Source organism: Rutidosis leptorrhynchoides, chromosome 6 (genome assembly GCF_046630445.1).
Source record: "Rutidosis leptorrhynchoides isolate AG116_Rl617_1_P2 chromosome 6, CSIRO_AGI_Rlap_v1, whole genome shotgun sequence".
Lineage (NCBI taxonomy): Eukaryota > Viridiplantae > Streptophyta > Magnoliopsida > Asterales > Asteraceae > Rutidosis > Rutidosis leptorrhynchoides.
This window is the reverse complement of record NC_092338.1, coordinates 224,522,271-224,548,173: the sequence shown is the minus strand read 5'-3', so window position 1 is coordinate 224,548,173 and position 25,903 is coordinate 224,522,271. Positions and strand designations below refer to the sequence as shown.

General features: G+C 28.7%; 1 pseudogene; it reads left to right on the top strand.

Annotated features, from left to right (window-relative positions):
• The first annotated feature begins 21,929 nt into the window (after positions 1-21,929).
• On the top strand, positions 21,930-25,511 carry LOC139854413 (uncharacterized; annotated as a pseudogene).
• The last annotated feature ends 392 nt before the right edge of the window (positions 25,512-25,903 follow it).

Genomic DNA, 25,903 nt, shown 5'->3' with positions numbered 1-25,903 from the left:
AGGCAGTGTACCTAATCGTACAGTAGTGTAGTTTTTAGTAAGTCTGGTTCGTTCCACAGGGAATGTTTTAAACAAAGCTTAATGCTATATTAGTTTTAATTTATAAAAATACAAATATATATAAGTAATATTATTATTATAAAGGGGGTTTTTACCTTTTAATGACCGGTTTGTCGATTTTTAAAACTTTAGTCGTAGTTAAAATCTAATGTAAAATATTAAATAAATAAAAGACTTAATTTAAAGCGTAAAGTAAATAACGATAATGAAATTGCAATAAATAAAAGTGCGATGAAATAAAATTGCGATAATTAAAAAGTGCGAAAATTAAAAGTGCAATTAAATACAATGACAATAAATAAAAATGCAATAATTAGAAGTGCAATTAAATATGAAAATAAAGGAATTATGCATATTTAAACTTCCGAAATCATGATGTTTGACGTGTTGATTTTTAGTTTTATGCCCATGGGTTAATTGTCCTTTGTCCTGGATTATTTAATATGTCCATCTGGTTTTTGTCCATAACAGTCCATCAGTCATAAATATAAAGTGCGAGTATCCTCGTCAAATTATCCTTATATCCGAAGTCAAATATTCCAACTAATTGGGGACTTAAACTGTAACAAGGTTTTAATACTTTGTTTAATAATTACACCAGGATATCTACTGCGTGTAACCCAAGGTTTTAATACTTTGTTATCAATTATGCCAAGTGTCCTTGTACATAATTTCACCCCTGTTTTAATAATTCCATAGACTATTAATCCATTCTCGTGTCCGGTTAAATGAACGATTATTCATACATATAAATATCCCGCCCATCGTGTCCGATTGAGTGTATATGGTTATTTATAGATACGTCTAATTATAAATCTTTATATTAAAATTAACAAACTATCATTTAGTTAAACAAATATAAAGCCCATTAATAGCCCATAGTCTAATTTCCACAAGCGTCGTTCTTTTGTCAAAACCTCAATTATGGTACAAAGCCCAATTACCCAAATTTAATATTTAGTCAAACATCACGATTACTTCAGCATTAAATAAGCATAATAATAACTTAGCTACGAGACATTAATGTAAAAAGGTTGAACATAACTTACAATGATTAAAAATAGCGTAGCGTTACACGGACAGAATTTTGACTTACACCCTTACAACATTCGCTAACATACCCTTATTATTAGGATTAAAATTAAAATTAAAATTATAATTATAATTATAATATATATATATATATATATATATATATATATATATATATATATATATATATATATATATATATATATATATATATATATTTTACGTATGATGAAAATGAAAAAGGTGTAAAAAAATCGGCCGAATGCTCGGCCTTTTATAGGCCCACGTAATACTGTTTGACCTCCGCGAGTGCAGAGGTTTTTGTCTTCAAAGCTCCACGAGTGCGGAGCTGTGGAATCCAGCTCACACAAGTTTGGATCTTAGTCTGCCGACGGATTTAATTATATAAATATAATATAAATATATAATTTATATAATTAATTATATATTATATTATATTTATATACATAATTAATTTGTAACTTTTGGTCCGTTGCGTCGTATGTTGAAAATTGGTTCATGTCTCGGTTCTGGATTTTCGAACGTCCTTTCGTATAATTTAGTATCTTGTACTTTGCGTTTTGCGTCTTGTACTCTTGTAATTTTGAGACGTTTCTCATCAATAATTTGAACCTCTTTGCTTGTACTTTGTACTTTTTAGCTTTTTGGTCGTTTGCGTCTTCAATTCGTCAAATCTGTCTTTTGTCTTCACCTTTTAATATTTAAACAAATATTCCTTGTAAATAGGACAACTGCAACTAAAAGCTTGTCTTTCTTGAGGGATAATGCGATGAAATATATGTTCATTTTTAGCATTATCAAGTAATAACACAGAAACGTGAGCAGCAAATGATAAAGTGATCAAGAATGATCACAACGCCGACCTATAAATAAAGCAGGTCGATATAAATAACTAACTTAGGTCAAGTCTTAGTATGATAGTTATAGCACTTGTTGCAAGTAAACATAAAACAACACTCTGTATAATTCGGTTTGATCAGGACAGCGTAAAAACACGTACTTTCTATTTTTAGAAAGTTTCTATTTTTGGCAGGTTTCCATTTCTGGAAAAATTCTATTTTTGGAAAGTTTCTATTTTAGGAAAGTTTTTATTTTAGGAAAGTTTCTATATTTAGAAAGTTTCTATTTTTGGAAAGTTTTTAACTTAGGAAGGTTTCCCTAATTAAAAAGTCAACAAATGTCAACTGAAAGTCAAAGTCAACCGAAAGTCAACTCAAAAGTCAACCTTGGTCTAACATAGTCAACATTAATTTTTAAAGTATAAGTTATAGTAATTATATAAGTTATAATGTTATTTTTAGTCATATATGTATAATTATGTCATAACATAAGTTTACTTAAATTAAATTGAATTAATAAAGTTAACATAAGTTTAAATGATATAATTAATATAACATAATTATTTAATTAATTAATTAAATATTAGTCATAACATAAGTATTATTAATTAATAATAAATTTTTAATCATATCATAAGTATTATTAATTAATAATGAATTATTAATCATATCATAAGTATTTAATTATAATTATTAAACCATAAGTATTTAATAATAAAATAATAACTAAGCCTTATAATAATTAAATAATTAATTAATCTTTATTATAAGTCTTATAATAATAATCTCATAACATAAGTTTAATACTTATCATAAGTATTTCTCATTAATAATAAAAGTATTATTAATCATAAGTTTAATTAAAAGTTTAATTAAATCATAAAGTAATTAATAATTGATATAATAAATATATATATCATAAGTCTCAAATTAAATTAATTACTTTTATATCATAAGTAATTTTAATAATAATGCAAATTGTTATTTATATCATAAGTTAAATGTTATAATCATAAGTTTAATTAAAACATTCGCCGGGTCGTAACTTGAGCCTCGGGTGTCGGTTTTCGACGAGTCTTATATATATCCTCATCTAACCACACCACCCGACACATTAGTGAACTTAAGAACACCCTAAGAACAGCCCCCAAGTCGTGATCAACAGCCATAATTCAACTTGAGACTTTAATCCGATCAAAACAAGTTCTAGTAATACCGGGTGATCCGTGGCTCGGATTTCGATGACCCGAACATGAAAGTTCATTCAATAATCAATCTTAACACACTTCTACACCCTAGAGACTCCAAAAGTGGTCACAAAGTCGGACCAAACCTGAACACATTCGTTTTTACATTTTGATTTCAAGAAAACACCATTTTAATCATAACTAGAGCTCCGGAAATCGAAATAACATGAATCCGGAGTCTAAAATCAATGTATTGAAGAGAGGAACACATCTAGACACTTAAATTTTACAAAAACATCAGTTATGTGTACAGAAATTATCATTTACTCTGCTGTCCAAAATCAATCAAACCGAAAACATGCTATAACAAGTGATTCTATGCATACAATCAATAATCCAACAACATACAAGCACTATACTATCATCATATTAAACATCAAAATCAGAAAAATAATGAAAATATCAAAAAGTTAGGGTTAGGGTTTATACCCTAATCGAGAAATGGAAGATGCAATCATGTAGAGAACGAGATGAGGAATTCGATTATGTAAGCAATTAGATGATCCAAGTAATATTTTTGATTGATGAAGATGATGTAGGGGTGTTGGTAGGCGTCAGCCAAGAAAAGGAGGAAGGAGAAGAGAGCAATTTAGGCTTGTGATAATGAAATGAATTTTTGAGTGAAATTGTGAAAATGAGAATCAAAGCAAGGCTCCCCGCTCTAAGGGGTTCGGCCTAATTAGGGAGTGGGGTAGGCCCCACATGGCCCGAAATGTTAATTGATAAATTGCTTGTGGCCCGAACGCCCGATCGAAACTCGAAACGCAAAAACGCTACTACGCGATTGATTTTTCGAAGAGATAACAAATACGCGACGAAATAAATATATAAACACTATAAATAATCATATGGAATTAAAATATCATATTTAAAATAATTTGGATTTAAAAATCCTAAAAGTTTTACCGTTGATTTGAAAACCGAAAAGATTCGCCGAATAGAAATCCACGACACGTAGAAACGTACAACTTTAATTATGAATACAAATATTCACATAACACATAATAATTAATATATTATTATAAAAATAATAATATAGGTCATACAAATGACATGGCGCGAATAACAATTAACGGGCGTTAAATAATAAACAGTAAAAGATAACAGAAAAAGTAGGGTGACATGTAAAAAGTTGGAAAAGGGACTAGAACCCACGACCTCCTCTCTACCAAGCAACATCCTAACCATCTAAGCAATTGTGTTAACCTGACAACTTTACATTTATTTTCTATAAAAACATCACGTATGGTCTACTGTAAAAAACCACAAATCAAAATCAATTGAGTTTTATCGATCATAATCCCATTACCTCTTTATCATTTCTCTTTTGTTATCTATCTGTGTTCTAAAAAAAACCCCAAAGTAACCCAAATCAATTGAATCTGTAAACCCTAATTGTTCGATAACCAATTCGATTCCTGTTCTATTTTAGATTCGGTCTCTGCACGATTCTACTTTGCTACCATGGCTTACACGAAGTAATGTATTTCAAGAGACTTTATTTCTAAGGTTAATTCCTATCAGTAATTATAATTAATAATTAATTTTGTATATTTGATAATCTAAATTTATTACCTTTTTTTTGTTCAGAAAAAAATATGAATATTATTATCGCGCAATTAGACTTTGAAATGGGTTTGGTTATGAGTTCGGTCAATTTCCTATTATTGCATATTGTGTATGTGTGATATGTTTGCTGTATTATTCATAACACAATAATAAGACTGCATGTGTTTGAAATGATATTAAGGTGTATAAGCCTGTGTTTGCTGTACTATGACCTTAATTTGTATATGCATGTGCTTAGATGTGTATATTTTCTATTGCATTTTGTGTACAGATGCAACAAAAAAATAAAAAAAGAAGTGTAAACAAACTGAAAAAGAAGTCAGTTGTTCAGTTAAAGATTAGATTTGACGAGTTTGGCCAAGCTATTGGAAAAAACCAAGCTATTTTTTCGAGCAACATTGGCGTTTTAACTAGGAGCACTTGTGATTTTCTTGTAAAGGATTCGAAGCATGTGTCTCCTGATCAGAAACAAAATTTATGATTGAAAATAAAGGTATTAAAATCTAAGATTTTGTTTAATTAATTTTTATTTATATATGTTCCAACATTCACCACTTACATTAGTTTAAGTTATACATGAACTTCATAATATTGAAGACGATTTTGCACGAAAAACAACACTTCAAAAATGCAACACAACATTTACGAGATTTAAGCGCAAGTTAAGAACGTTTATGGATGAAGGCAAGCTTATGAGGAAGTAAAAGATTACGATTTCATAACTCCAGAAAAATGGAAAAAAATTTGTGAAATCGAAGATACGCCTGCTAGACGAGTAAGTGCTATTCATTTGATTTGTAACAGGTTTGGAGGTACATTGTGATATTGTAACGCTTTAAAAAATGCATTTAATCGCATTTACACTGTGTAGGCTCTAAGAGAAAAAGGCAGGCAAAATTCTTTGAAAAAATAAAAAGAAACGTATGATCGAGTTGGTCGTTCAGGATATCATGGGAAAAAAGCACAATGGGATACAGAAGCAAATGATCCTCATAAACGTACACCATACCACAATATCAAAGATCCTACTGTGAGGTATTACGTGCTGGGCAGGATGAAGTCGGATGACAAAGGGAAGACGGAAGTATGCCAAGAAACAATTGCGCCGCTTATAGAGAAAATTGTAATATATTTATATTTGAATTTTTAGACTAACTAACTCATAATTTTTCTATAATTGATTACTTGTGTTGTTTTTTCCAAGTTAGGATAGATAAAGAAGGCGGGGATGCCTTGTTAACTCATGTAGGGAAGGAACACGGTGGTCGAAAAAGGGGTTTAAGTAGCACAATAGGCTACAGCAAAATCAGAAAGAAACAGAAAGTAGACGATAAAGGAACGAGGGTAACTGATTTAACTGATGTTATTTTCTTACAATATTTAAATGCTTACTTACTACATTTTATATTTCATGTTTGCTAATGAGAAATCTCAGAAAAACCAAAAGCATGATGATGAAGATGATGTTGTTGATGAAGATAATGATGATGATGAAGAGAATGATGATGATGAAGAAGATGTAGATGATGAAGAGAATGATGATGATGAAGAGGATGTTGATGAGAAGTCTGATGATGAAGATGAAGGTGATAATGAAGTGGAAGGTACTAATGGAAAGTCTCAGGAAAAGGAAAAGCGTGATGATGAATAGGATGTTGATGATGAACAGAATGATGATGATGATGATGATGATGATGATGATGTTGATGATGAAGAGAATGATGAAGATGAAAAGGGTGTTGATGAGAAGGTTGATGATGAAGATGAAGGTGATAATAAAGTGGAAGGTGCTGATGAATGGGAAGTTGATAATTTAGTGGAAGGTGCTGATGAAGGGGAAGGTGATAATGAAAATGATGTTGATGATGAAGAGGATGTTGATGATGTAAAGGATGTTAATGAGGAGGATGATGATGAAGATGTGGTGAGAAAACGTGAACCGATGGTTCAACATCAGAAATTCACCAAAAAATTAGTGAAACAATCGAAACACATAAAGGTAACTGATTTAACTAAATGTTGTTTTTTTCTAGACTTTTAAATTACTTACTACATTTAGTTTTTCATGTTTGTTAATGAACAGGATGTTGAAAAAGAAAAGCCTGATGAAAATGTAAGTGTTCATGACAACATCAATGAAAAAAAGATGCAGTGATTGAAGAAGTGAATGAACCAGAGCAAGATCCAATGATTAAACATATTGATGCAGAACTAACAAATTTCAAAATGAAACCCAGTCCTCTACCAAGAAGAAGGAAGTCTGAAAGAATCCTATTACAGAAGCTTTCAAAAACTGTTTTCGTCAAAGATGGCAAAGGTATGAGTGAGAACAATCCAATCAAATTGTAATTTGTGATGAATATTATTGATGCTACTATAACTATGTTTGTTAATTTATATTTGTGATGCTACTTTTTATTGAAGTTAATGAATATTTGTGATGCTCCTTTTGTATGAAGTTTTGTTATGGTAATATAACTGTCGTTGTTTATGGTAATTTGCCAATGCAACTGTACTTAGGGTTATGATTAGGGTAATGATTGTACTTTGGGTTATGATTGCCACTGAAGGTGGTTATAAGGTCAACATTGCTTATCATATTAGTTATTGGGTCTGATTTGACATGTATACTACCTCATGGGTTTTTCCTAAATTGGAGTGAGCGTTGAGTTGTTATTACTTCACCAAACATACGTTGGTTTCTGAATTAGGCATATATATAATAGACTATGTTTATATGTTTGGTTTTCTTTTGGTTGCCATAGTGTGCAGCAGGTAAATAATCAGGTTATCCAGGTTTTGTTATCCAGGTTTTGAGTTGTTATTACTTCACCAAACATAGCGTTGAGTTGTTATCCAGGTTTTGTTTAGGCTGACCCGGTTGGTTATGGGTTGTGTTTGCCTATTGTTACTATATAGTATAACTTTATTTCATTGCATAATAAGGGTTTATATGTTATAGGTTATATATAGTGTGTTTATATGATGTTAATAAAGTTTATATGTTGTTAATATAGTGGTGTATGATGTTTAGAATCGTGTTGTGTAATCGCATCAATCATGGTGTGTTAAAATAGTGAGATGGTTGTGTGTCGTTTGTATGTCCAGTTCTGCTCCAGGTATGCACTACATGTCTACAATCGTGTTGGGTAATCGTTGGGTAATCGTGTGAATCATGGTATGCTCCAGGTCTGCACTACATGTCTACAATCGTGTTGGGAAATCGTGTGAATCATGGTGTGTTATATAGTCAAATTGTTGTGTTATAGATCGAATCAAACATGTGTTATAAACCTGATTTATAAACCTGATTCAAACATGTGTGAATCATGTGATATTATTAACGTTCATGTAAACCAGATTTATACAAACTTTCATAACAAACGACGCAAGATATAAAGAAAGAGAAAGATTGAATTACCTCTGATGATTTTGAAGTCGCCATTGTTAACTTTGAATCAGACCACTTTATGTACGAACCAACTATTATAATCGTGCACTATATACTTTAAGTACGAAGCTAAACAAGCAAACAAGAACAAGCCGAAACAAAAAAACTAAAAAACGTGCGTATTTATATTTCTGAACAGATTTTTTATATTTTATATTATTTATAAGTTTAATAATAATCTTATTTAAGGTATATAAAATTTTATATTATTATAATTATATTATATATACTTATCAAAATCCATTCCTAATTATCAAATTATTTCCTAACTCTTCTGTAACTAACTAAGTTCCTATTAATTAGATTAGACGTGTTTGTTTAATAACCCGTTAAATATGGAACCGTAAAAACCCGTTACATATAAATCAAATTTTATAGGAATGTTTGTTTAATTAGACGTGTTCGGTAATTTCGGTAGACTAATATTAACAGAACTGTAAGGGTTAGGTTGATTAAACGGAGATCATTAACTTATATATCCCGTTAACTTATTTAGACATGTTCCAGTTAAAAGGTGTTTGTTACAAATTAATTAGACGTGTGTTTTGAAACTTATTAGATGTGTTAGGCATTTAGACGTGTTCCCGGTAAATCTAATAATGTTGCCAATTAGACGTGTTGTTGTTTCATTCAGACGTGTTCCTGGTAAACATAATTAGACGTGTTGTTAATTGGACGTGTTCTTTGGAATATTTGTTAGACGTGTTGTCAATTAGAGGTGTTCCAGGTAAAAGTAATTAGACGTGGTTACCAAATAGAGGTGTTAAACTTATTTAGACGTGTTGCAGATTTCTAATTAGACGTGTTGCGTGTGACGACCCGGAAATTTCTGACCAAATTTAAACTTAATCTTTATATGGTTTCGACACGATAAGCAAAGTCTATTAAATTAAGTCTCAAAATTTTCGAACTAATTATATAGGTTCATTTACCCTTTGACTACTCTTGGCGATTCACGAACAGATGTGTGTAAATAAATATGTAAATATATATGTATAAACAAATTCTATACATAAGTAATATTATATATATTGTAGTATATAAATAATAAATATTCAATAAGTTATATAATTGATAGTAATATATTTGTAATATTAATATTATTACCATTAATTTCACAATTATTATCAATATTGGTATCATTAACATTATTATATAAAGTATATATGAAATTTGTCATATACAAGTATTATTATTAAAATTAATATTATTATCATTATTAATTCTATTGTTATTATTATTATCTGTTTCATTAATATTAGATATTAAAATTTGTATAATTAATGTTATTATGATTCTTTATATATTTAATATACAGATATGTAGATATATATGAAATTTGATATAAGTTATTATATTACAAGTTTAAATATAGTAATATATCAATATTATTATTATTACTCTCATTATTATTATTAATATTAATATTATTATTTGTATTACTAATATTATTATAATGTATAATATATAGATAGGAAAAATAAGGTATGTAAATTGTTATTATTAGAATCATTATTATAAATATATATTATCAGTATTATTATAAGAATAATATAGAATATTAATATTATCATTAATAATATCATTACAAACATTATGATAACCATTAATATCATATTCCTAAATATTACTTTTATGATAGTAATTATTAACAGTATTATTATCTTATTATTATTAATAATATTTTAGTATTATTATTATTTATAAATATCAATATTATTATTATTAATACAATTATTAATTATTAGTTTTAATTAAGTATAAAAATGTTAAAAGTATGGAATCTGCTTTCCATCAACATCAGGTCATCTAAATAATGGTCCTTCATATCTGTTAAGTTTAATAAATCGATTCTTTCAGTGAATACAAACAATTCTTGTTAAGCAATCCCTTTCTTCTCTTATTATTTTTATTTATTTTTGGTACCTGATGGATATTCCTGTCGACACTCAAACCTTTTAATCCGATCAATACCAGTAGTTAAAAGGAGCCAATTGAACTTACATTACGAGCTACCAAATTCAAAATACCTCTTACAGTTTTCAACTTATCGAATTTAACAGAAAAATTGGAATAATGGTTGTTTATCTCTGTTTTTGACCAAGAATTCAATAAAGCGATTTTTAAATGAATTTTTAAAATCTATAAATGCAGAAGTATTAGGAATCTTTCACTTGAACTATCTGCAAAGTCTCAATTTCCAATTCTTCAAAACAAGATCAAATTTTGGAGTCAAAGTTTTGAATTAAAAAGTCAACAGAAGTGTTCTTCATGAAATTCCAGTTCATTCTTATATTTCTGTTTCAATTGAGGATGGAGAAAGATTCAAGGAAGGTTTTAAAGCGTATTTCATTTAGGGGTCATGAGCTAAAATGCTATCAATTTCAAAATCAATTATCGAGTTCATGAAAATTAAACCACGACTGATACAGTCATATTTTTTTTTGTTATACAATTCAATCCATTTGAATCATAGTAGTTCTGTTTCGTTTAAGAGTGTTAAAAACCAAAATAATTATTTGATGTTGTGAGGAATTGGTCTCTGATCGAATTAAGCTAAGGAAGAAGAAGAAGATGAAGAGAGAAACAGAAATATAGTTATATAGATATATGTTATGTATTAGAATCAGAAAAACAGAATCAGAGGAGTGGTTAGCCGTTTGGTTGGGGAACGAAAGGTCGCGGGTTCGAGTCTCGTTTGGAGCAATTCTTTTTAGAGAAGGGTATACACTTTATTTTTATTTCAATTATTTCAATTATTATTATTATTATTATTATTATTATTATTATTATTATTATTATTATTATTATTATTATTATTATTATTATTATTATTATTATTATTATTATTATTATTATTATTATCATTATTATTATTATTATTACTTATTATTATTATCATTTATTGTTATTAGTTAGTGTTATAGAAATATTATTATTATTATTACTATCAATAATGTAATTAATATTAATATCATTATATTATTACTAAGTATAATTATAAAGTATTATTAGTATGCAAAATGTTATTAGCATCATTAATATTAGCATTATTATCATATGTATAGTTATTATTATCATTAATATCATTAGGTATCATTATTATTGATATTAGTATTAGAAGTACCATTTAACATTGACTTTAGTATTATTAATTATATGATTATTAAAATTTCTATTAAAACGATAATTATTATTAAATTTACCATTACTACTAAAAAATACTATTTTACTAAAACTATTATTTTTACTTTATCATTATTAGTAAAATTTCCATTTGTATTAAAGGTACTACTATCAGTATTATTATCCTTAAACTAGTATTACTACAAATAATAATCTTACAAAACAAAAGATATATATATATATATATATATATATATATATATATATATATATATATATATATATATATATAATGTATACTAAAACTACATAAAAATTTCCCTTTAACTAATAACCTTAATTAAATATCAAATAAGTATCATAATGTAATATAAATACTAATAAAATTATATATATAAGAATATTAATCTTAATACATAAAATAATATGTATACCCTTGTTTGATTACGATTAATATATATATATATATATATATATATATATATATATATATATATATATATATACAAATGATATAGGTTCGTGAATCCGAGGCCAACCCTTCATTGTTCAGTTGTTCAATGCCGCCATATATATTTTTACTACAAAATACAGTATTGTGAGTTTCATTTGCTCCATTTTTAAATGCTTTTGCAATATATATTTTTGGGACTGAGAATATATGCGCTGTTTTTTATAAATGTTTGACGAAATAGACACAAGTAATTGAAACTACATTCTATGGTTGAATGATCGAAGCCGAATATACCCCTTTTTGCTTGGTAGCCTAAGAATTAGTAAACCGATCTACTAATTGATGCGAATCCTAAAGATAGATCTATTGGACCTAACAAACCCCATCCATGGTTGCGGATGCTTTAGTACTTCGATGTTGTTTTATCATGTCAGATGGATGTCCCGGAATGATATGGGATATTCATATATGCATCTTGTTAATGTCGGTTACCAGGTGTTCAATCCATATGAATGATTTTTGCATGCACGATATTTATGAGAAATGAAAAATGAAATTCTTGTGGTATATTAAAATGATGAAAATGATCGATTATGATAAACTAATGAACTCACCAGCCTTTTGGTTGACACTTTAAAGCATGTTTATTCTCAGGATTGAAAGAAATCTTCCGCTATGCATTTGCTCATTTTAAAGATATTACTTGGAATCATTCATGGCATATTTCAAAAGTCGTTGCATTCGAGTCGTTGAGTTCAGTAAGATTATGATTAAGTAAATGACATATTAGATCATTTATAGTTGGATATTATGAAATGGTATGCATGCCTGTCAACTTTTGATGTAATGAAAGTTTGTCTTTTAAAACGAATGCAATGTTTGTAAAATGTATCATATAGAGGTCAAATACCTCGCAATGTAATCCTATGTTATTGTATTCGTTCTTATGGATTAGGATGGGTCTTCACATGTGGTATCAGAGCGGTGGTCTTAGCGAACCAGGTCTGCATTAGTGTGTCTAACTGATAAGTCGTTAGGATGCATTAGTGAGTCTGGACTTCGACCGTGTCTGCATGTCAAAAGCTTTGCTTATCATTTTTGTCGGAAAATTACTTGCTTATCATTCTTAGTCTAGACACATCTTATTGCATTGATTGCATGAATAGTGTATAGACAAAATTCATATCTTAGCGTATCTGCTAATTCATATCTTAGCGTATCTATTACTGTAAGCTTTGTCTGACATATCCCGCAAATTCCTCCGTAATCTACGAAAGATTTTGTTCTATATCTATGGATATTATATGTAATTAGAATACCATCCGATAACCGAAAATCATTTCATATCAAAAAATCCTTATTCAATCATATGAAATGGAAGTCGTCATTAGTTCAAGTCCCTCAGATTCCGAAATGGAATCCCACTCAAGCTCCGAAAGCAGTGTGACCGGAATGGACCAACCAATCAGCCATAATCTATTCTGGATGAATTGGGGATGGGTTCGTAGCCTCCTTAATCATTGGAGACAAGAAGAAGGTGATCCTTTCCATCCACCACATTGCCCTCTTGGAGAAGAACCTGAAGCACTTACCGGCGAACTTGTTCGAGACACCATTTTCTCTCTCATTTCCAGAGTATCTCATCATGATTACATACTACATCAAATTCTAAACCTTATTCATTCATTCGTTCTGACCGACAATCATCCTGGAGTAATGGAAGAAGTCAACGAGATTCACGCTCGAGTAATAAACTTGGAAAATATGGTGCAAAACGTACCAGCTTCAGCAACATCACCGGCACCAACAATACCACCAACATCAATACCAGTACCACCAATAAACCAAGTTTCAACATCACACGCTTCAACATCTCATTATGTACCTCGAACATAATCATCGTTCTACAAATCGTTCTACATCATTTATCTTCGTTCTGCATGACGATTATGTAATCTCTAATGTTTTAGAGATTATGTATTCTAGTTCCAATAATAAATCAAATGATTTTAATAGTATATTAACTCATTAAATCCATGATTACATCTGAAGAAAAAAAAAAAAATATATATATATATATATATATATATATATATATATATATATATATATATATATATATATATATATATATATATATATATATATATATATATATATATATATATATATATATATATATATGTATGTTTTCATAAAGATTGTAATTAAAAATTCTTTTGTACAAACTGTTAATGGTGAAAATATTTTAATGGGTAGGTAATACTCGAGAAATATTTAGATTTCACATTAATAAGTTACACTGTACATTCTTCGAATCTGATTCAACAATCATTTACTATCCTACTTACACCCACAGATATACGTATCCGTTCGCCGCAGAATAACCATTTTCATTCAATTTCATATTTGTATTTTGACCTATCAGAATCCAACAAGTGGCATAATGAAGAAAACATTTGACAAAATAAAATTTCTTAGAAACAAACAAATTAACTACGAGAAATTTTGTTAAGAATCCACGCTAACAAAATCCTAGCTAACTGTTCCTAGCTAACTGTTAATTTCCTATTACATTTTCGCAAATTTAAGTATCGCAATTTAATTATCGTAATTTATTTATCGTAATTTTAATTCTCGCAATTTTATTTATTACCATTTAATTTCTATTATTTATTTTACGCACTTTATTTATCGTCATTTAAATACTGTTATTTACGCATTTAAAATATCGGGACACGTATACAAGGTTTTGACATATCATATCGACGCATCTATATATATTATTTGAAATAACCATAGACACTCTATATGCAGTAATGCTTGAGTTAGCTATACAGGGTTGAGGTTAATTCTACAATAATATATATACTTTGAGTTGTGATCGAGTCTGAGACATGTATACAATGGGTCACGATACGTATGAATTAATTCGAATATTAAATATTAAATTATATATGAACTATTGAATTACTAACTGTGGACTACCAACTGTGGACTACCAACATTGGACAATTAAAATGAATTAAAATATTGATTATAACATATGAAACTAAACAATTCTTCAAGTTTGCCACTTGATTTCATCTTAAACCTCATTTGTATCTTGAAGATTACAATCTGCGTTCAAACCTTTCATGATTCTTGAAAACACCTCTATCAAGAGGATGAACCAACCGCACTTCATCTACGGAAGAAAATATTATGCATATAGTTATGCACCTGAAAAAAACACTTGGAACTTGAGTAAACGTTTAACACGTATCTGTGCTAGCTCCTTTGGCATTGTTATTACCGAAAATAACAATGCAATTCTTTTTTAAATTAGCCAATTTTGTCACAGCTCCAGCAAGTCAACTTCGACTTTTCGTTCAAAACAACCTTATTATAACCTTGATATATATGTGTGTTCTTTTATTATTACCGGGGAACCTTTTATATTCCACCATATTACCAGCGGACGTACCAGCAACCTCATTGCTCCTTGGCTTAAATCTCTTTGACAAATCACTATATTTATCTATTGAAGTCTTATCATGAACTCATCGGCATCTTGTAACGAGAATTTGCCATACCAAGTATCGTAAAATCAGTGATCATTATTTTAAATCTCGCAGTGTTTCTACATCAACAGTTATATGTATACATATAACATTTTCTCTTGGAATTATGATCTTCTATTTTGAAATTCTGAAAAGCACCTAGTCTACGAACCAATACTCTAAATTCTGAAAAAGCTGAATGAAGCAGCAAAAACTGTAGACGCCCTTAACAGTCGAAAGTTTGATGATAAAGAATAGTATGTTGGCAAGACTCAGAAAAGTTGGAACTGAAAAACAGATTGAGCAAACCATGAAAGAGGCTGTAGCCAAATCACAAAGACTAAACCTGCCTTCAAAGAATCCAAATGATTCAGTATCTGCTGAAGTCATTAACGAATACCTTGCTTCCGACTCTAAATCCTTATGGACAAATCTTCATCATCATCCTTTGATATTAGAAATTCTAAGATATCATCATATCTTTTATTATAAATATCCTCAATATTTCTGAAGATATTTTCATAACTATTCTTATCTAAAATCATTTACCTCTTCGCGTTATCAGTGTTACATCAGAAAGGAAACTGTTTTCGTTTCTAAATTCTGAAAAATTCGAATCAAAATATGAATGTTTTTGAAGTAGTGTTGGAACTGAAGCATGAGTTAGTATAATATAATGACACTTGATCAACGTGATTATATTACAGTAAGTCATGCTGAGTTTCTAATGGAACATGATGATTCACAAATCATAACGTCATCATGTGTCATGTTACACGACTCTTACATTCTACCTGGTCTCCAAACATATCATGAAAATATATTCTTGATAGTTCTATTCTCAGTGATTCTGGAAATTTGACAAATCAAATCGTGCTATTACGTTCTTTCTTGTTTAGAACATTAAGTTCATTCGAAACTACATATTTACAAATTCTGGACCATTACTCGCTTTACTAGAGGTCGAGAAGAGAATAAAAAGGCAAATAGCTCCAAGATATAAGAGAAAATATAAGTCCCAATAACAACACGGATGTTACAAACCGTGGATATTACTACAAATAGCAATATAAAGATACGGTATAATTAAGAATAGTATCACCCTAAGGTAATAGTAGAAGTAAGCAGATTTTTCTGGTGGAAGATTGAAAAGAAGGATGACAGAAATAATAATTTAGAAAATATCAAGGATTAGAACGGGATTAAGCATTTTCACAATCTTTTTGATGTATGAACTAAGAAAGAAAGTATAGGACTGGTGAGAATAATGGAACGGAAGAGTTTAATTTATAATGGAAATATCAGACAGAGTAATCGAGACAGATCACCGTATTTAATTATAGAGATCTTAATTTCCTTATTCGCCGAAGAATCAAATCTTATTTAAATTTCGAAGATTTTCTTTAAATCCCTTGAATTTCCATGACTAGTGAAAAGTTATGATGAAACTTATCTATCTAATTTCACTATTTAGTGATAGTTTCAGTCGTACGTTCCGAGTAATCAAATTGTTTTATCCATATTACTCACTAATAATAAAACTCTATTTATCAACTCATACTTGTCATGAAATCATTTTTATGGTTAGCCATGACGACCTCACTCAAATTTCGGGACGAAATTTCTTTAACGGGTAGGTACTGTGACTACCCGAAAATTTCCGACCAAATTTAAATTTAATCTTTATATGATTTCGAAACGATAAGCAAAGTCTATTAAATCGAGTCTCAAAATTTTCGAACTAATTATATAGATTCATTTACCCTTTGACCACTCTTGGTGATTCACGAACAGATGTGTGTAAATAAATATGTAAATATATATGTATAAACAAATTCTATACATAAGTAATATTATATATATTGTAATTTATAAATAATAAAGATTCAATAAGTTATATAATTGATAGTAATATATTTGTAATATTAATATTATTACCATTAATTTCACTATTATTATCAATATTGGTATCATTAACATTATTATATAAAGTATATATGAAATTTTTCATATACAAGTATTATTATTAAAATTAATATTATTATCATTATTAATTCTATTGTTATTATTATTATCTGTTTCATTAATATTTGATATTAAAATTTGTATAATTAATGTTAATATGATTCTTTATATATTTAATATACAGATATGTAGATATATATGAAATTTGATATAAGTTATTATATTACAAGTTTAAATATAGTAATATATCAATATTATTATTACTCTCATTATTATTATTAATATTAATATTATTATTTGTATTACTAATATTATTATAGTGTATAATATATAGATAGAAAAAATAAGGTATGTAAATTGTTATTATTAGAATCATTATTATAAATATATATTATCGGTATTATTATTATTATAAGAATAATACAGATTATTAATATTATCATTAATAATATCATTACAAACATTATGATAACCATTAATATCATATTCCTAAATATTACTTTTATGATAATAATTATTAACAGTATTATTATCTTATTATTATTAATAATATTTCAGTATTATTACTATTTATAAATATCAATATTATTATTATTAATAAAATTATTAATTATTAGTTTTAATGAAGTATAAAAATGTTAAAAGTATGGAATCTGCTTTCCATCAACATCAAGTCATCTAAATAATTGTCCTTCATATCTGTTAAGTTTAATAAATCGATTCTTTCAGTGAATACAAACAATTCTTGTTAAGCAATCCCTTTCATCTCTTATTATTTTTATTTATTTTTGGTACCTGATGGATATTCCTATCGACAATCAAACCTTTTAATCCGATCAATACCAGTAGTAAAAAGGAGCCAATTGAACTTACATTACCAACTACCAAATTTAAAATACCTCTTACAGTTTTCAACTTATCGAATTTAATAGAAAAATTCGAATAATGGTCGTTTATCTCTGTTTTTGACCAAGAATTCAATAACGCGATTTTTAAATGAATTTTTAAAATCTATAAATGCAGAAGTATTAGGAATCTTTCACTTGAACTATCTGCAAAGTCTCAATTTCCAATTCTTCAAAACAAGATCAAATTTTGGAGTCAAATTTTTGAATTAAAAAGTCAACAGAAGTGTTCTTCATGAAATTCCAGTTCATTCTTATATTTCTGTTTCAATTGAGGATGGAGAAAGATTCTAGGAAGGTTTTAAAGCGTATTTCATTTAGGGGTCATGAGCTAAAATGCAATCAATTTCAAAATCAATTATCGAGTTCATGAAAATTAAACCACGACTGATACAGTCATATTTTTTTTTGTTATACAATTCAATCCATTTGAATCATAGTAGTTCTGTTTCGTTTAAGAGTGTTAAAAACCAAAATAATTATTTGATGTTGTGAGGAATTGGTCTCTGATCGAATTAAGCTAAGGAAGAAGAAGAAGATGAAGAGAGAAACAGAAATATAGTTATATAGATATATGTTATGTATTAGAATCAGAAAAACAGAATCAGAGGAGTGGTTAGTCGTTTGGTTGAGGAACGAAAGGTCGCGGGTTCGAGTCTCGTTTGGAGCAATTCTTTTTAGAGAAGGGTATACACTTTATTTTTATTTCAAAAATTTTTCAATTATTTCAATTATTATTATTATTATTATTATTATTATTATTATTATTATTATTATTATTATTATTATTATTATCATTATTACTTATTATTATTATCATTTATTGTTATTAGTTAGTGTTATAGAAATATTATTATTATTATTACTATCAATAATGTAATTAATATTAATATCATTATATTATTACTAAGTATAATTATAAAATATTATTATTAATAATCTTACAAAACAAAAGATATATATATATATATATATATATATATATATATATATATATATAATGTATACTAAAACTACATAAAAATTTCGCTTTAACTAATAACCTTAATTAAATATCAAATAAGTATCATAATGTAATATAAATACTAATAAAATTATATATATAAGAATATTAATCTTAATACAGAAAATAATATGTATACCCTTGTTTGATTACGATTAATATATATATATATATATATATATATATATATATATATATATATATATATATATATATATATATATATATATATATATATATATATATATATATAATGTATACTAAAACTACATAAAAATTTCGCTTTAACTAATAACCTTAATTAAATATCAAATAAGTATCATAATGTAATATAAATACTAATAAAATTATATATATAAGAATATTAATCTTAATACATAAAATAATATGTATACCCTTGTTTGATTACGATTATCTGCTTTAATATATATATATATATATATATATATATATATATATATATATATATATATATATATATATATATACAAATGATATAGGTTCGTGAATCCGAGGCAAATCCTGCATTGTTCAGTTGTTCAATGCCGTCATATGTATTTTTACTACAAAATACAGTATTGTGAGTTTCATTTGCTCCCTTTTTAAATGCTTTTGCAATATATTTTTGGGACTGAGAATACATGCGCTGTTTTTTATAAATGTTTGGCGAAATAGACACAAGTAATTGAAACTACATTCTATGGTTGAATGATCGAAGCCGAATATGCCCATTTTTGCTTGGTAGCCTAAGAATTAGTAAACCGATCTACTAATTGACGCGAATCCTAAAGGTAGATCTATTGGGCCTAACAAACCCCATCCATGGTTGCGGATGCTTTAGTACTTCGATGTTATTTTATCATGTCCGATGGATGTCCCGGAATGATAGGGGATATTCTTATATGCATCTTGTTAATGTCAGTTACCAGGTGTTCAATTCATATGAATGATTTTTGCATGCACGATATTTATGAGAAATGAAAAATGAAATTCTTGTGGTCTATTAAAATGATGAAAATGATCGATTATGATAAACTAATGAACTCACCAACCTTTTGGTTGACACTTTAAAGCATGTTTATTCTCAGAATTGAAAGAAATCTTCCGCTGTGCATTTGCTCATTTTAAAGATGTTACTTGGAATCATTCATGGCATATTTCAAAAGACGTTGCATTCGAGTCGTTGAGTTCAGTAAAGATTATGATTAAGTAAATGACAGATTAGACCATTTATAGTTAGATATTATGAAATGGTATGCATGCCTGTCAACTTTCGATGTAATGAAAGTTTATCTTTTAAAACGAATGCAATGTTTGTAAAATGTATCATATAGAGGTCAAATACCTCGCAATGTAATCATATGTTATTGTATTCGTTCTTATGGATTAGGACGGGTCTTCACATTGCGAATATTAATTAGACGTGTTCCGTGCTTTTTTTTTTTTTTGTAGAAACCTTAATTAAACGTGTTCCGTGTGATAAATTACATGTGTTATATCGTGAACACGTCTAAATGAAGGGCTCTAAATGAGCCGAAATGTAGTAGTGTTTAATGACCCGCGGAATCGTGGACTCGACTAAGGAACTTGTCGTTGTTTTTACAAATATATAGAGACATGTATTTTCGCATACTTATGTAACGTTGTTAATCTTGTAAATAGAATTCATATTTGAATATTGATAGTATGATTATTATAATTATAAATTATTTTAATAAAAATAAATAATAATAATAATAATAATAATAATAATAATAATAATAATAATAATAATAATAATAATAATAATAATAATAATAATAATAATAATAATAATAATAAAGTTTGCTCAAAGTTGATTTTAATAATAATTATTAGTAATAATAAATGGTTTTTGAAAAACTTTTAGAAATTTAAAATACAATTATTATATAAAGTTGTACAATATGTTTTAAAATTTGTAAATGTGTTCATTGAGTGTGATGTAGAAGATTGTACAATTTGTTTTAAAGTTTGTAAATATGGTCATGTGAGTGTTTTATCATAAGGTTGTACATAATGTTTCTAATATTGTACATATGGTAATGAGATGTTTTACCATAAGATTGTACTTAATGTTTCAAATATTGTACATATAGTCATGGGGGCGTTTCATTTTCTTTCTATAATAATTGTAAAATTTATTTTTATTTTGTATTTTTTATGTCATTATTGCATTTTTTTAATATTTAATTAATTAAGTAGGATTTAAAAGAATTAATATAAAAATTATTAATCACATCATCATTTATGAAATTAAAATGTAATTAGGAACATCATTATTTTGGAGGTTTATTAGACTATATAGATAGATATCAAATAAATCATTTATGTTCTCTCTAATAGAACGTACCAAAAAATAAATCAATGTGATAATAGTCTAATTTTGAATTTGATTAATTTTAATTTATTCATGTGACATTCAAAAATTTTTAAAAGAGCAAGAAAATGATAAATATATTAGGGAATAATTTTTTAGCTGTTGCAACGTAAAATTCGGCATAAGCCACTTGTCATGAAGCATATTGTGATTTTTGTGCTTTACATTGGCATCTCCAATCGCATTGTTTCTAACCGAGTCACCGGAAACCACCAATCCGATACTTCACATCTCCATTCAATAATTCCTCAATCAACCCAACACGTAAATATAAATATATATACTCGATTACATCATTAATTAATCCATCGACCTGATTGAAAATATCGGAAAGGAACACGGCGGACGAAGTTTCTAGAATCGTGGAACAAACTAAAGAATTACAAGAATCAGCTGCGACTTTTATATCTCGTAATTCGCAAGAAGAAACATGGTTGAGACAACGGGCATTAGCTCTTGATTCTAATGTTAAAAGGGTCCATTCTTTTATTGTTTCTTCTGTTAAGAATGGAAACTTGCATCATAAAGATGCTGAGAGAGTAAGGCTTTTGTTGTTCCTCTGTTAAGAATGGAAACTTGAATTTTTTTTGTATTTTAGTTATAAAAAATTCGTGCTTTTGTTTGTATATGTACAGTTATTTGAAAAATTAAGTAGAGCTAGTTATACATTGAGTGAAGGAGCTGCTGCTGCTGCATTTCTTCCAACAAAATCTTATGGTAATTTACTTGCTTGTTAAAGCCTTTTCATTGGTTCGTATTCAGTCCCCACCTTATGCAAGTAGGAACCTCGTTTATCATAAAAAATTATTCATCATTTGGCTGCGTCCATATGCTTTTGAATTACCCATCACCTGGTGGGTTTCGGACGTATCTTTATATTCATATATTTGTTATCCTGTATTACATATAGCATCTTTTTTTTTTATTGCTGTGAGTTTTATATAACATATTCATCCAAGTATCGTTTTTGTTTCCATTAAGTTTTTATTATATATTATTGGTCGGAGAAGGAGGATGCTTTTTCTACCCAAGATTGTAGAAATGACTTTCCTTTTATTCTAGGGGTAGAATATACATCTCATCGCCCCTTTGTTGAATTCATGATGAAATCTTATTATTGGTGTCCCAAAAAAAAATTCAAAGCTAATTATATTTGAAGTGTACTTTAGTGATTGTTTACTTAAAAAAACCATAAATCTTCAATATATATGAGCTCTTATAGCTAAATTTAGTGATGCCTTATATTATATGAAGACTACATGCTAATTTTTTTTTCCAAAATAATGGGGTCCCACATGAGTGTAAGCAGATTCGTCATTTTTTGTTGTTGTTGTTGTTGTGGTGGTGGTAGGTTTGGGGCTGCCTAGCTTGAGCCAGTTAATGTTGTTGGATAATGTAGCAAAAGTTAACAAATTTTTTTAGATAAAAAAGTTAGATCTTTTTATTTATTTTTAAGTCGATGTTGTTGGATTACAGGAAGATTTTTGAGGATGTTTCTTGGTCCAATAAATGTTTATGCTACAAGGAAGGATGTTCAATTGAAATTAAAAAACGAATACAATAATTTCTGGGTATGTTTGTTTTCGAGTATTATGTTTTGCATTCATTATGCAAGATGAATTGTGTTTCTATGTCTCCTAATAATTACCAGCAAATTTAGTCCCGGTACAGTTTTCCTCTTCGAGTACTATGTTGTGACAGCCTGCAGCCCTGCAGTGGTGTTTTATATGTTTGAAGTAACTTATAATTTACAACAGCAAACTAGCTATGATTCCATTATATGTATTAAACATTTTATTTTGACCTGATTTCTGAATCTAAAAGACTATAACAGTTACTAATATGACAAGCATAATTTCTTTTAGTTTTTGGTTTCTGTGAGCAGGATTGGACTGCCTAGTTTTTTCTCTTTTTCCCAAATTTGCTGTTGCTGCTAAGGTCATGTTTTTGGAATGGATGTTTTCCTGCATTGGCTGTCCAGCTTTACCAAGTAATAATTTTATTTTTCTCATCTTATTGTACTTATCTACCTTGGATTCGTAAATCATGTAAGCAGTTTTTGACATCTTAGTGGACATGAATATGTGATACAATGAGGCATGTAATGATCAGAATCAAAATTTTTGGATATCTTAAGTTATTCAAATTAACACCTATATGAGAAATTAGGTAAAATGAGATACATCTATTTTCCATTTACCCTAATTAAATTTATTTTATTTTTTTGAACAGCGATTGGGATCACCTGAGGGAACTAAACCACCCGTTGCGATTATCTCCCGTTTCGACTATGCCGATAATAACCCCGGCCCCATCGTTGCCCGGGAGGAAACCTTGAAACCGATCCAAAGGCACGGTCAAGTAAAACCCTCCTCCCCTTTACCCCCCAAACCATATGGGAAAGGTGTCATGTGTGGATACTTCATGGCAGATATGAAATTGTGTTTTTAATATGTAGCCAACGGGGGTCGAACTCCTGACCTTCCCTAAAGGAGGCAGACCACCACCCTAATTAAATTTATTGATTCGACAATTGTTTTCAATGAGCTATACTAATGTTTTTAAGCATGCATGTACATCTGAAATAGAATCAGTTTGACTTGTACCTAAATCTTTGCTACTTGAAAAGCAATAGAGTTATATACCTGTCACGGTGGCGTACGTAGTAAGTGTTTGTCAACTTTTCAGGGATGGTTGCTCTTCCTCTACACAGGATTGGCTTTACTCGAGAATATTTTAAGAATTAACGGAAGCGACATACTCCCATGGTTTGTGTTGGAATAATAAAGGCGTGTATCCCAAATAAAACAAACCTTCCACAAGATTAGAATACTAAAAACTACTAGTATATAATTTTTCAGGCGGATATATCATCATTATTGTGCAATGCTCATGGCACTCATCAGAGTCTTACATGGGAAATTGAAACGGAACCTGATTGGTCCCAGAAAAAGGTTCGTCTATTGCTGCATTGGGGAACCATTCAAGGAGCTGCGATGCTTATGCAGAACAGATACCAACGGCCAAGGCGCTATACACGTATCAAACTCGGACAGGTATCTTTTTTGAGGAGTAACAAAACTTGACCCTTGCTACAAGTTGAATCTATGATCGTAAGTTTGAATCTATATGTTGATGTCAGAACGGAACAACAATGGATGTTATTGGGGAAGAAGAAACTGCTGGAAATAAAAGTCAATTATATTTGTCATATCCCATACTCTTCATCTTGCAGGTAAATTTGGAAGAAAAAAAAAAGTACTAATTCTATCTTTTGCAAACTACGGAGTATATTATTACCTCTAGTTAGTTCATTAAGGTCCGTATATATAGCACCGTTCAATGCTACCTTAGAAACTTTTCTTGACTGAAATATATATGCCCCACTTGGTCCTAAATATAGTCCCCCCATTCATGGCTAGTAAGTAAATTAATTTTCAAAATTTTGATCAATGAGATGTTGTTTTGATTATAATTTCAAGAATTTAAAATACATCTACTCTAAAAAAAGTGATTGATTGAGCAATTTTTGATACATAAACAACTAAGAATGTCTCGTTTTTGTAGGCTTATGAAGCATATGTAGGTCTGCTATTGTTAAAAACCGCAGTGTCGGGTGTGATTTCCGAATTCCAGGTAACCTCTCTAAACACTGAGAATTCACCATTGTTTTAAAACTTTTATGAGATATGTATTTCGCAAAGTTAAAAAATCCAAATTTATGGATCATCATCAGGTGGTTGCATGTGGAATCCTTCTTGTAATAATGGCTGTCGGCAATTTGACTAGCAGTGTAGCAAACTCTTGTTTCAAAGTCACGGATCAAAGATAAAGCCAAACTGAAAAGAGAAAGATTTGGTCCATGTAACAAACCAAGATTCCTCTTTTTGGAATGGTGAAGTTTTTGATTTTATTAAATCTAGCTAGCTTTATAGTTATCCTCTAAAGTAATAAACTGCATTTTGGTTGTTATTTTATTGTGTTTATTCAATTGCTATTTATACACCTACTAGCTAGTTCTCAATGTGACAAACCAAGATTTAAGTAGACAGAATTTGCTTCTAGCCGCCATAACTTACTACTTTATATGGATCAAATTCATACCTTCTTTTCTAGGTAAAGGTTTAACCCGACAAATATTATTAAATAATAACATAATGATAAAATGAAGCACAAGTGCTACAGGAGCCGAGCAAAACAATCAACTAGCTATCGATAACTAGGCACACTAAGCCAAATTAGCTTATGTGCCAATCTTCTCTGATCTGCACCACATTCATCGGAGACATGA